Source organism: Chrysochloris asiatica, unplaced genomic scaffold (genome assembly GCF_000296735.1).
Source record: "Chrysochloris asiatica unplaced genomic scaffold, ChrAsi1.0 scaffold00016, whole genome shotgun sequence".
Taxonomy (NCBI): Eukaryota; Metazoa; Chordata; class Mammalia; order Afrosoricida; family Chrysochloridae; genus Chrysochloris; species Chrysochloris asiatica.
Genome location: NW_006408534.1, coordinates 15,529,609 through 15,540,488, shown reverse-complemented (window position 1 = coordinate 15,540,488; position 10,880 = coordinate 15,529,609). Strand labels below are relative to the sequence as shown.

Genomic DNA, 10,880 nt, shown 5'->3' with positions numbered 1-10,880 from the left:
TGACCATCTAAGGAGCCCTGGTAGCATAGTGGAGTATGAGTTGGGCGTTAACTGCAAGGTCAGCAGTTCTAATCTACCAGTCATTCCTAAGGAGAAAAATATGAGACTTTCTGTTCAGGTTAAGATTTACTGTCTTAGAAACCTATACCGGTGGCAATGAGTTGGACTGGACTCAGTGGCACACTACCACCACCATATTACATGTAGTTCAGAGTTTAATTGTTCTCAAATATGTCCCAACAGTTTTGGCCCTCAGAGGACCACTCTTACAGATTTCAACTACTCTCAATTTTTAGTTGCTGAAAAGGACAAACTGATTCTAAGTATCTTTCCAAGGAGTTACAAAATCTATGTAGGTCAGAGGCTAACAGTCACTGTTACAAGTCAGTTATTAGCCATATCCCTTGCATGATTCAGAGAAAGATTGAGGAAAAAGTCAGACACCAGCCTGTCTCCTAGTCCAAACCTGTGGGGACTGAAAGAGCCAGCATGACCACAAAATGAGAAGCTTGAGGTTTACTTTGAAAGACTTCTGGTTTTAAGAAATTAGGAGGATAACCCTTTTTTTAGAGAAATGAATCCTGACTTTTGTCCTTTATTGGCTGGTCTTGCAATGAAGGTCATAGATGCGCTTTAGTTTCAGTCTGTTGAAAAGCTGCAGTTAAAACTATTGTTAAATATCCTCCATCTTTTGGAAGTCTGCTTTTGAAAATGCTCTAAAGATTCACTCAATTGAAGTCTAAGTAGAAGAGGACCAGAGCTCTCTGCCTGTCAAGAGTCCCCGTTTTGGAGAAGAGATCAATGTTACCAAAAATTTGTAAATTTTGCTCAAGGGAGAAACCAACCCACACTAGGGGCATGGCATTCATTTCCTTTTATCCTATGGTGGATTCTTCTTCCATGGTAAAGACACAGAATGAAGAATGAATCTGAATTGGTCTCTTCAACAGCAGTGGTAATATTGGTCTCTGTATTCGTGCCAATCAGTTCTGTAAGCTGTTTATGGAAGACAGCAGAACCAACTTCCTATAGCTACAGACCAAGATACCTGGTATCTAGCACAAGCAGATTAACTTGAACAATTTTCAACTTACTGGTAACTAAAGGTAGTAAAAGATAAAGTTCACTACTATATTATTTTAAATGAAATTGGCTGAAAATAAGAATCAGTGAGCTGTGGATGAGAAAAATCAAGTCACTACTCATTAAGGTCAACTGATGAAAATGTACCCAGCAACAACCAACAGTATGCACAAAGCCTTACTTGGCAAGTCTTTAGTTTCTGGTAACTAAGGGAGAGCAAAAAATTACTTGTATGACATTTTAGTATATAGATAGAATAGTAGAAACTGTTCCCAGGGAGAACATATACTCCATTAATCATCCCAAAGAAACCAGATGCATTATCCATTCTTCTTTCCTTTTTGTTTCAGAAGCTTGTTTATCACCCTCTTGGCCATTCCAATGTACTTTGAAATGATTCCATGTTGATTTAGTCCAGAAAGCAACAGTGCAAAAATTACAACCAGGTAGGTGAGAAAAAGGTTGTGGACTTGCTGTCCAACCCAAGCAACTGTTGTTGTTGTTGTTAAGTGCCATCGAGTCGGTTCCGACCCATAGGGACCCTGTACAGGGTTACCGAGGGTGTAAATCTTTATGGGAGTAGAAATCTTTCTCCCGCGGAGTGGCTGGTAGTTTCAAACTGCTAACCTTATGGTTCGCAGCCCGATTCGTAACCACTACGCTACAAAGTACTGATGTACACTTCAGACTTTTCTTCCTTTAATATAAAGAAGTATTTCCACCAGCCCACAGCTCTGCAATGAGTTTTGACTAGATTGTTGCTGCAAATTTCATGGAATCTTTGCTGTTACTCAGTGGCCCATTTACTGGAGCCAAAAATTCTAGGCGCTGGAATGGAAACAAAGTAGTCAACCAAGCCAAAACATAAAACAGGAAACATAGGACAGAACAGCTGATCTAGATAGTAGAACTTCAGAAACACCAAAGAAACCATGCTCACGATAGCAGATGGAAACCAGGCTCCTTCCCATGAGAGGACTTTGTTGGCTATCAGCATCACTTCTCCCCAACCTTGCAGTTAGTTGTTCTTCCAAACTTGCTGTCTCTGCAGCCAGCAGGTTGGTGATGTGACTATTGGCCTCCATCATCGTCTCTAAGGTTCCACCCTTCAAGGTATCATCCCACCTGAGGCCTTTTGGCAATCCCAGTCAGCCATGGTATTTTCAATCACCTGTTCTGGTGTGGCACTATTGGATAAGCACTAGACCTCAAGGTCTGTTTGAATTGCAAGGTTGGCAGTTCAAACACATCAGCAGCTTCTTGAAAGCCCTATGCAGCATCGCTATGAGTTGGAACAACAATAACAATATGCATATGAAATCTGGACAATAAAAATGGAAAATCAAGTAAGAATATATGCATTTGAATTATGGTGAAGAATACTGCCTATACCATGAACAAAGAAATCTGTCTTGGAGATGTACAGCCAGAATGCACCTTAGAAGTCAGGATGGTGAGATTTTGTTTTGTTTACTTTGGCATGTTATCAGGAGGGACAAATCCCTGGAGAGAGACATCAAGCTTGATAGAGGGTTAGTGAGAAAGAGGAAGACCTTCAACAAGATGGATAGACATAGTGGCTGGAACAGTGAGCTCAAGCATAGCAATGATTGGGGAAATGTTATTTTTGTTGCTCTTAAGTGCCATTGAGTCAATTCTGACTCATAGCAACCCTGTATAGGATTTCCAAGGAGCAGCTGGTGAGCTTGAGCTGCTGACCTTGCAGTTCAAACAGACTTTGCAGTCCAGTGCATTAACCCACAGTGCCACACCAGGACTCCTAGGAATGGTGAAGAAGCAGGCAACATTTTGTTCTGATATACATATGACTGCTGAGTTGGGGTTTACTCGAAGGCACCTAACAACAGCATATATATGAGAGAAATTCACAAAGTTCATGGAAAAATGGAATTATAAAATAGTGGAATTTTCCCACAAATCTCTTGAAGCACCCTCATATTGAGGAAGGGATAAAACGGGACCAGAAATCAGGATTCTTGACTGAAATCTGTGATGGAAATCTTGAAGAATGTTGAAGCCTTTGCTTCTTTCTACTTGGACAATTATAAAGATGTGCAGGACATGACTAGGGTGCATAGCTGAGCAACCACACCCTGGGACATGTCATTAAGGAAGATCACCAATAATAAACTCTGTATTTTTACTTCCTTGTGGAATATGTTACAGGTTGGACTCATTTCCCAGTGCCCTAGGCATAACTTAAAGAACAAACCTTCTACTGGAAGGGGTTTGAACCAGGGTTCTGTAGACCTGTGCGTAAGTTTCATCTGCCCCTATCAAAAGGTCGGCAATTCAAACTCACCAGCTGCTCCATGGATACCCAACATAGGGTTGCTATGAGTTGGAACTGACTAGCTAGCACTTAACAACAACAGCAACAACCAGAGGTTTTTGCAGTGGAATCCATCTTGAAGAAATGCTGCACCCAATTAGCATGCTCCTGGTCCACTCCCCACCACCAATGGACCATTTCCCAGAAATCCTGCCTGTCCCTATGAATAAACATGTTATCTTTTTAAACCCCAGCAAACCCTTTGTTCTGGGAGTGTTGCATTAAGCCCTCCCCATCTCTGCTTGCAAACCTGTTTCTTATACTAAACCTTTGCTCCTATGAAAATGCTGCCTCACCTGACTGTTCTTAATTAGTAGAAGGCAAGATCCCTGTCTTGTAGGAGAGAGATGTGTCTAGCACTCCAAGTAATAGTGTATGTCTAGAAAAAAACTCTAAATGTCAATGTTTTTGTTGTTGTTAAGTGCCATCGAGTCGGTTCCAACTCATAGCTACCCTGTATAGGATTTCCGAGGAGCGACTGGTGAGTTTGAACCACCAACCTTGTGGTTCACACTGAACTTGGGGTCAAGTGTTTATCCTACAGTGCAACACTAGAACTCCAAACGTCAATAGTGGTGAAAAAAAATGTTTTTAATCACAAGGTGTAATTTACATACAGTCAACTGCACCTATTTTAAGAGTATAGTTTAATGAATTTTGACAAAAGTAAATGCCCATGTAACCAAGTGGTGAAATATTTAAATTTTCTCTTTGTGCTTTTCTTTACTTTCTAAATTGTTTTTTGTTTTGTTTTTTTAATTCAGTGGACAAGTGTGACTCAAATACTTAGATGAAAACAAATAGTTAAAGAAGAGGGGAAAAAAATCACTCCCATGTCTCTAGCCTTTCAGTTGGAGTCCCATAGGGTCTGCCTCCTGAGAGGTCTCAACTGACCAGGGGCTTCCCATAGTCACTCTTGAAGGACTTGATTGAAGGTAGAACATTAGCCCATTTTGCAGGTGAATTAACTACAGCTCAGAAAAGGTACATGGGCTACCCAAAGTTGCAGAGTCAATATTTGGAGGTCTTGGAATCTGAATCCAATGCTCCTTTCATATGCCATACTTAGCGAGAGATCCCACCACAGCTGAGTCTTCTCAGGCTGCCCCCTCCCATGATCAGATAACCTAGCAACCCAAGTGGGAAAAGGGTACTACAAATGGAAAGGCCTCACAACATCTCATTCTACCTTGGAAGGAGGCTGCAGGCCAAGGTGACCTTGTACACAACCCAGAGTTGTGACCATTCCTGTATTCTCAACCCCCCCATAACTGGTACAGCCACCACCACCCCACACCACCCCAGCCCCCACAAATGGTACAGATCAGCTAGGTCTTGTGCTAACCATTTACATAACAGTTGTTGTTAAGTGCCTGTTGAGTCTATTCTGACTCAAAGCTACCTGCTATAGGGTTTCCAAGGAGCAGCTGGGGGATTTGAACCACAGACCTTGTGATTCACAACCTAGTGCATATCCTACAAAGCCACACCATCTTGAAGAAATGCTGCATGGGCACCAAATTAGTATGCTATACTTATTCAACCTGTATGCTGAGCAAATAATCCAAGAAGCTGGGTTCTATGAAGAAAAATGTGGCATTAGGATTGGAGGAAGACTCATAAACAACCTGTGATATGCAGATGATACAACCTTGCTTGCTGAAAGTGAAGAGGACTTAAAACATTTACTGATGAAGATTAAGAGCACAGCCTTTGATATGGGTTACATCTCAATGTAAAGAAAACAAAAATTCTCACCATTGGACTGATAAACAACATTCTTACCAACGGAGAAAAGATTTAAGTTGTCAAGGACTTCATTCTTCTTAGATCAACTATCAACACTCATGGAAGCAGCAGTGGAGAAATCAAACGATGTATTGCATTAGGCAAATCTGCTGTACAAGCCCTTTTTAAAGTGTTAAAGAGCAAAGATGTCAACTTGAGGACTAAGGTGTGCCTGACCCAAGCCATGGTATTTTCAATAACTTCATATGCATGTGAAAGCTGGATGGTGAATATGGAAGATCGTACAAGAATTAATGCTTTTGAGTTATGGTGTTGCAGGAGAATATTGAAAGTGCCATAGGCTGTCCATAGAATCAATAAGTCCATTTTAGAAGAAGTGCAGCCAGAGTGCTTCTTGGAGGCCAAGATGGCCATACTTTGTCTCTCATACTTTGGACGTATTTGTCAGGAGGGACCAATCGCTGGAGAAGGATATCATGTTTGGTAAGGTGGAGGGTCAGAGAAAAAGAGGAAGACCCCCAACAAAATGGATTGGCCAAGTGACAGAACTGATGGACTGAAGCGTGGCAACAATAGTGAGGCTGTGGATGATGTGATTGGTGGATGATGTATGGAGGGGATTGTAACCATGGCAAGGAAACCATATATGATGGGATCAATGTGAAGCTAATGTACTCCCAAGTAAACTATCACATAACTCACTATAAAGCCTTTAAAAAAAAAAAAAAGGGAGACGGCAACCAAGATGGGTTGACACAGTGTCAGTAGCAATGGGCAACAATTGTGAGGGTGACACAGGCTGGGCAGTGTTTAGTTCTGTTGTGCATAAGGTTGCAATGAGTCCAAATCCACCAACCAACAGGTTCCTTCAGGTAAAAGTGAGTCCCTAATGTCTTTTTGTTATGGTTGGTGAGTCACTTCGACACATAGCGACCCTGGTTTCCAAGGAGCAGCTGGTAAGCTTGAACCACCTTTCTTGTGGTTCAAAGCAACTTTGCAATCCAGCGCATTAACCCACAGCGCCACACAAGGATTCCTAAAGCCTCTACCCTTTCTCAAATAACATGTCTCCTTTGTCGCCTCATCTGACATAAAAAAATGTGTTCTCTTACTCTACAAACACTGTTCTTGTTAAGTGCCACTGAGTCACTTCCGACTAATAGAGTCCCTGTATAAGGAGGATTCCATGGAACGTCTGCACCGGCCTTGCAGCTAGCAGTCCAGTGCTTAGCTTACAGCACCACACCAGGACTCCTTGACTCCCAGGACCGGGTTTGATCCGCCTTCCTAGCTGTTAGCAGTCCAGTGCTTATCCTACAGCATCACATCAGGAACGCACAATCTTTCTGGACGCCAAATGAGTATGTGCTCTTCCACCAGAAATTACACTTCAAATGTTTATGTATTTTTTTAAAAGACTATTTTCTGCTATTTCTTGGTAAATCTGAAACTGCTCTAAGAAGCACAGGCTAGTGATTAAAACAACAGAGAAGGGCAAGGAAATATACCCTCAGACTGCGTGCTCCTTAAAGGCAGGATCAATGAATAGCGGATGAAGGCGCCTGACGCCTGCGCAGAGAGACCTGAGGAGGGCAAGGTGCCGGTGGTGACCGCCCACTCGCCTGGATGGCAGTGCATCCACTGACTGCAGCGAAAATAAAAGCTACGCGAGGTTGATGAGATGTGCAGCCAGCCAGGGACAGGGAATGACATGCGCGTGCGCACAGAGACGGAAGCGCGGGATGCTCAAGAGTTACTCGGGGAAGTCCCACCTGCCTCTCAAGCCCTCAGACCCTGGGCCCACAGTGGCTAGGCTGATATTGTCTGATGATTTCTGCATTCCATTGGGTCAGCGCTCTTTGGAATGGGCACAAATATGGATCTCTTTCTGTCATTTGATCAGGTAGTTGTATTCCAAATTTCTTGGTGTAGGACCTCCTCTGCTGCATCACTTTGTTGAAAGATTTCAATTTGTATTCCATCAGTTCCTGGTGCCATATTCTTTGACAGTTCTTTCAATGCACCTTGGACTTCCTCCTGCAGTATCATTGGCTCTTGATCATATGCTACCTCTTGAAATGGTTGAACATGGACCATTTCCTTGGGGTACAGTGACTCTGTGCATTCCTTCTATTTGCTTTTGATGCTTTCTGCATCATTCAGTAATTTGCCCAGAGAGTCCTTCAATAAGGAAAGTAGAAGCTTGAATTTTTTCTTCAGTTCCCTCAGCTTGAGAAATGCTGAGCGTGTTCTTCCCTTTTGGTTTTCTGACTCCAGATCTTTCCAAATACATATCATTGTAATATTATGGCTTTATCTTCTCAAGCTGACCTTTGAAATTTTCTGTTCAGCTCTTGTACCTTCTCATTTCTTCCATTTGCTATAGCATCTCTAGGTTGGAAACCCTGTACAGGGTCACTATGGGTCGGAACCGACTCGACGGCACTTAACAGCAACTCTAGGTTGGAAAGCAAGTTTCAGAGTCTGTTCTGGCATCCATTTTCGTCTTGTCCTTCTTTCTCGTCTTCTTAATGACGTTTTGCCTTCCTGATGTCTTGATGTCATCCCACAACTCTTCTGGTCTGTAGTTTTTAGTGTCTAATGTACCAAATCTGTTAATCAGATGATCTCTAAATTCATGTAAGGTATATTCAAGGTCACATTTTGGCTCTCATGGACTTATTTTCATTTTCTTCAGCTTCAGTTTGAGGTTGCATATGAGCAACTGATGGTCTGTTCCACAGTCTGTCCCTGGCTTTGTTTTGGCTGATGATATGGAGCTTTTCCACCATCTCTTTCCACAGATGTAGTCAATTTGATTTCTGTGTATTCCATCTGATGAGGTCCATGTGTATAGTCATTTCTTATGCTGTCTAAAGAAGGTATTTGAAATGAACAAATCATTAGTTTTACATAATTCTGTAAATCATGCAATCTTCAGCATCATTTCTATCACCAAGGTCATATTTTCCAACTGCTGATCCTTCCTCTTTGTTTCCAACTTTTGCATTCCAGTCGCCAGTAATTATCAATACATCTTGATTGCATATTTGATCAATTTCAGATTGAATAAGTTGGTAGAATTCTTCTATTTCATCCTCACTAGCTTTAGTCGTTGTATTAACTATTGAATAATAGTGGTATTAACTGGTCTTCCCTGTAGGCGCATGGATATTGTCCTATCACAGACAGTGTTGTACCTCATGACAGATCTTGATATGTTCTTTTTGATGATGAATGCAACACCATTTCTCTTCAATTTGTCATCCTCGGCATAATAAACCCTGTGATTGTCAGATTCAAAATGACCAATACTAGTCCATTTCAGCTCCTAATGCCTAGGATATCGATGTTTATGTGTTCCACTTCATTTTTGACAGTTTCCAGTTTTCCTAGATTCATATTTCATACATTCCATGTTCCAATTATTAATAGATGTTTACAGCTGTTTCTCTTCATTTTGAGTTGTGCCCCATCAACAAATGAAGGTCCCATGGGCTTGACTCCCATTTGCATCATCACGGTCAACTCTACTTTGAGGAGGCAGCTCTTCCCCAGTCGCATTTTGAGTGTCTTCCAACCTAAGGGGTTCATTTCCCGGCACTATATATGACTGTGTTTCTCTGCTATTCATAAGATTTTCAGTGACTAAGTATTCGGAATAAGTTCATCTCTCCTTCTTCTTAGTCTGTCTTTGTCTGGAAGCTCAGCTGAAACCTATCCACTGTGGGTGACCCTGCCAATATTTAAAATACCAGTGGCATAGCTTCCAGAATCACAGCAACTCACAGTCCACCACAGTACGACAAATTGTCAGACAAGTATTGGCATGCCATACAAGCACCCTCCAAATAAAAGACCAGAAAACAAACCAAAAATCTTTAAATGTCCCAAATCAGGATGAATTAAATAAGTTATGATGTGCCTATAAAGTGGAATCTTACAAAGACATTAAGAATTCTTTTCCAAACAATATTTACTCATTTTGGGAAATGGTCACAATAAAATGCTACAGAAAAATATCTGGTACAGTGAGTTTTCAATAAATCTAGCAATTGCTGTATAAAATAGAACATTAATGAATAACATAATTTTAGGCTAGCAAAGTTGTATATAGGGGCCATGGTGAAGCAATGGTAGTAAGTAGTCAACTGCCAGTCCAAACGCTGCCAGTTGGAATCACCCAGCCTCTCTGTGGGAGAAAGATATGGCAGACCGATTCCATAAAGACTGTTGTTATAAGTGTCACCGAGTCAGTTCCAACCCAGAGCAACCCTGTATAGGGTTTCTGAGGAGCACTTAGTGAGCGTGAACCGCCAACCTTGCAGTTCAAACAGAACAGCCTTGAAAACCCTACAGCACAATTCTACTCTGCCCTGTGGGGTCATTAAGAGTCAGAATCGATTAGCCAGCTGTTTTTGCCAAGTTGTAGCTGTAACAAATTTAAAGGTGAGCTAGAGAAAGAAACAAATTCCCAGCAGTGGTTTGCTCTGTGAGGTTTATAAGTTGTTTTTACATTTTCTTCTTTTGTTGTTGTTATTTTTTAATGTGGTGCAATTAATATGATTTTATGCTCTGGAAAAATATTCATATTAATTTAAAAAAGAAAATCTAATGCAGATATGGTGGGTGATTCCAGCTGGCTTTGAGAATGCCAGTACCTCTGAATTTTAAATTCCTCTCCTCCATCTTCTACCTGTATGACCCTAGGCAAGTGACTTTATCTTTCTGAGCCTGCGTTTTTCCATCTGTAAAATGGACATCCTAAACCTGAATCTACCACTCGCCTGTCAGTTTATTGTATTTGTGTGTTGCTATGATTCTGGAAGCTATGATATAGGTATTTTAAATACCACCAGGGTCACTCACGGTGGACAGATTTTAGCTGAGCTTCCAGATGAAGACAGATTAGGAAGAAGGAAAGACGGACTACTTCCAAATGTTTAGTCACTGAAAACTTCATGAATAAGAGTGGAACACTGTCAGCACCAGAATATTAAATACTGAAACATGATGAAGACCACCAGACTATTGTCAGATATAGTGCCAGAAGATGAGCCTCTCAGCTTGGAAGGCACTCAAAACACGACTTAGGAAGAGCTGCCTCCTCAAAGTAGAGTTGACTGTGATGGCACAAGTGGAGTAAAGGCTTCAGGACTTTAATTTGCTGATGGGGCACAACTCAAAATGAAGAGAAACAGCTGTACATATCCATTAATGATCATAACATGGAATTTACAAAGTATGACTCTAGAAAAATTGGAAATTATTTTAAAAAATGAAATGGAACACATAAGCATTGATATCCTAGGCATTAGTGAGCTGAAATGAACTGGAATTGGCTATTTTGAACCTGACAATCACGTGGTTTACTATGCCAGTAATGACAAATTGAAAAGGAATGACATTGTATTCATCATCGAAAAGAACACATCAAGATCTGTCTTAAAGTACAATGCCATCTGTGATAGGATGATATCCATACACCTACAAGGAAAACCAGTTAATACTATTATTATTCAAATTTATACAATAATCATTAAAGCCAGTGATGATGAAACTGAAGAATTCTACCACCTTCTTCAGTCTGAAATTGATCAAACATGTAATCAAGATGTATTGATAATTACTGGCGATTAGAATGCAAAGATTAGAAACAAAGAGGAAGGATCAATAGTTGGAAAATATGGCCTTA

The 10,880-nt window shown here is 41.0% G+C and overlaps 1 pseudogene; it reads right to left on the bottom strand.

Annotated features, from left to right (window-relative positions):
• Positions 1 to 1,403: 1,403 nt before the first annotated feature.
• LOC102842294 lies at positions 1,404 to 2,171 on the bottom strand (annotated as a pseudogene).
• Positions 2,172 to 10,880: the final 8,709 nt, after the last annotated feature.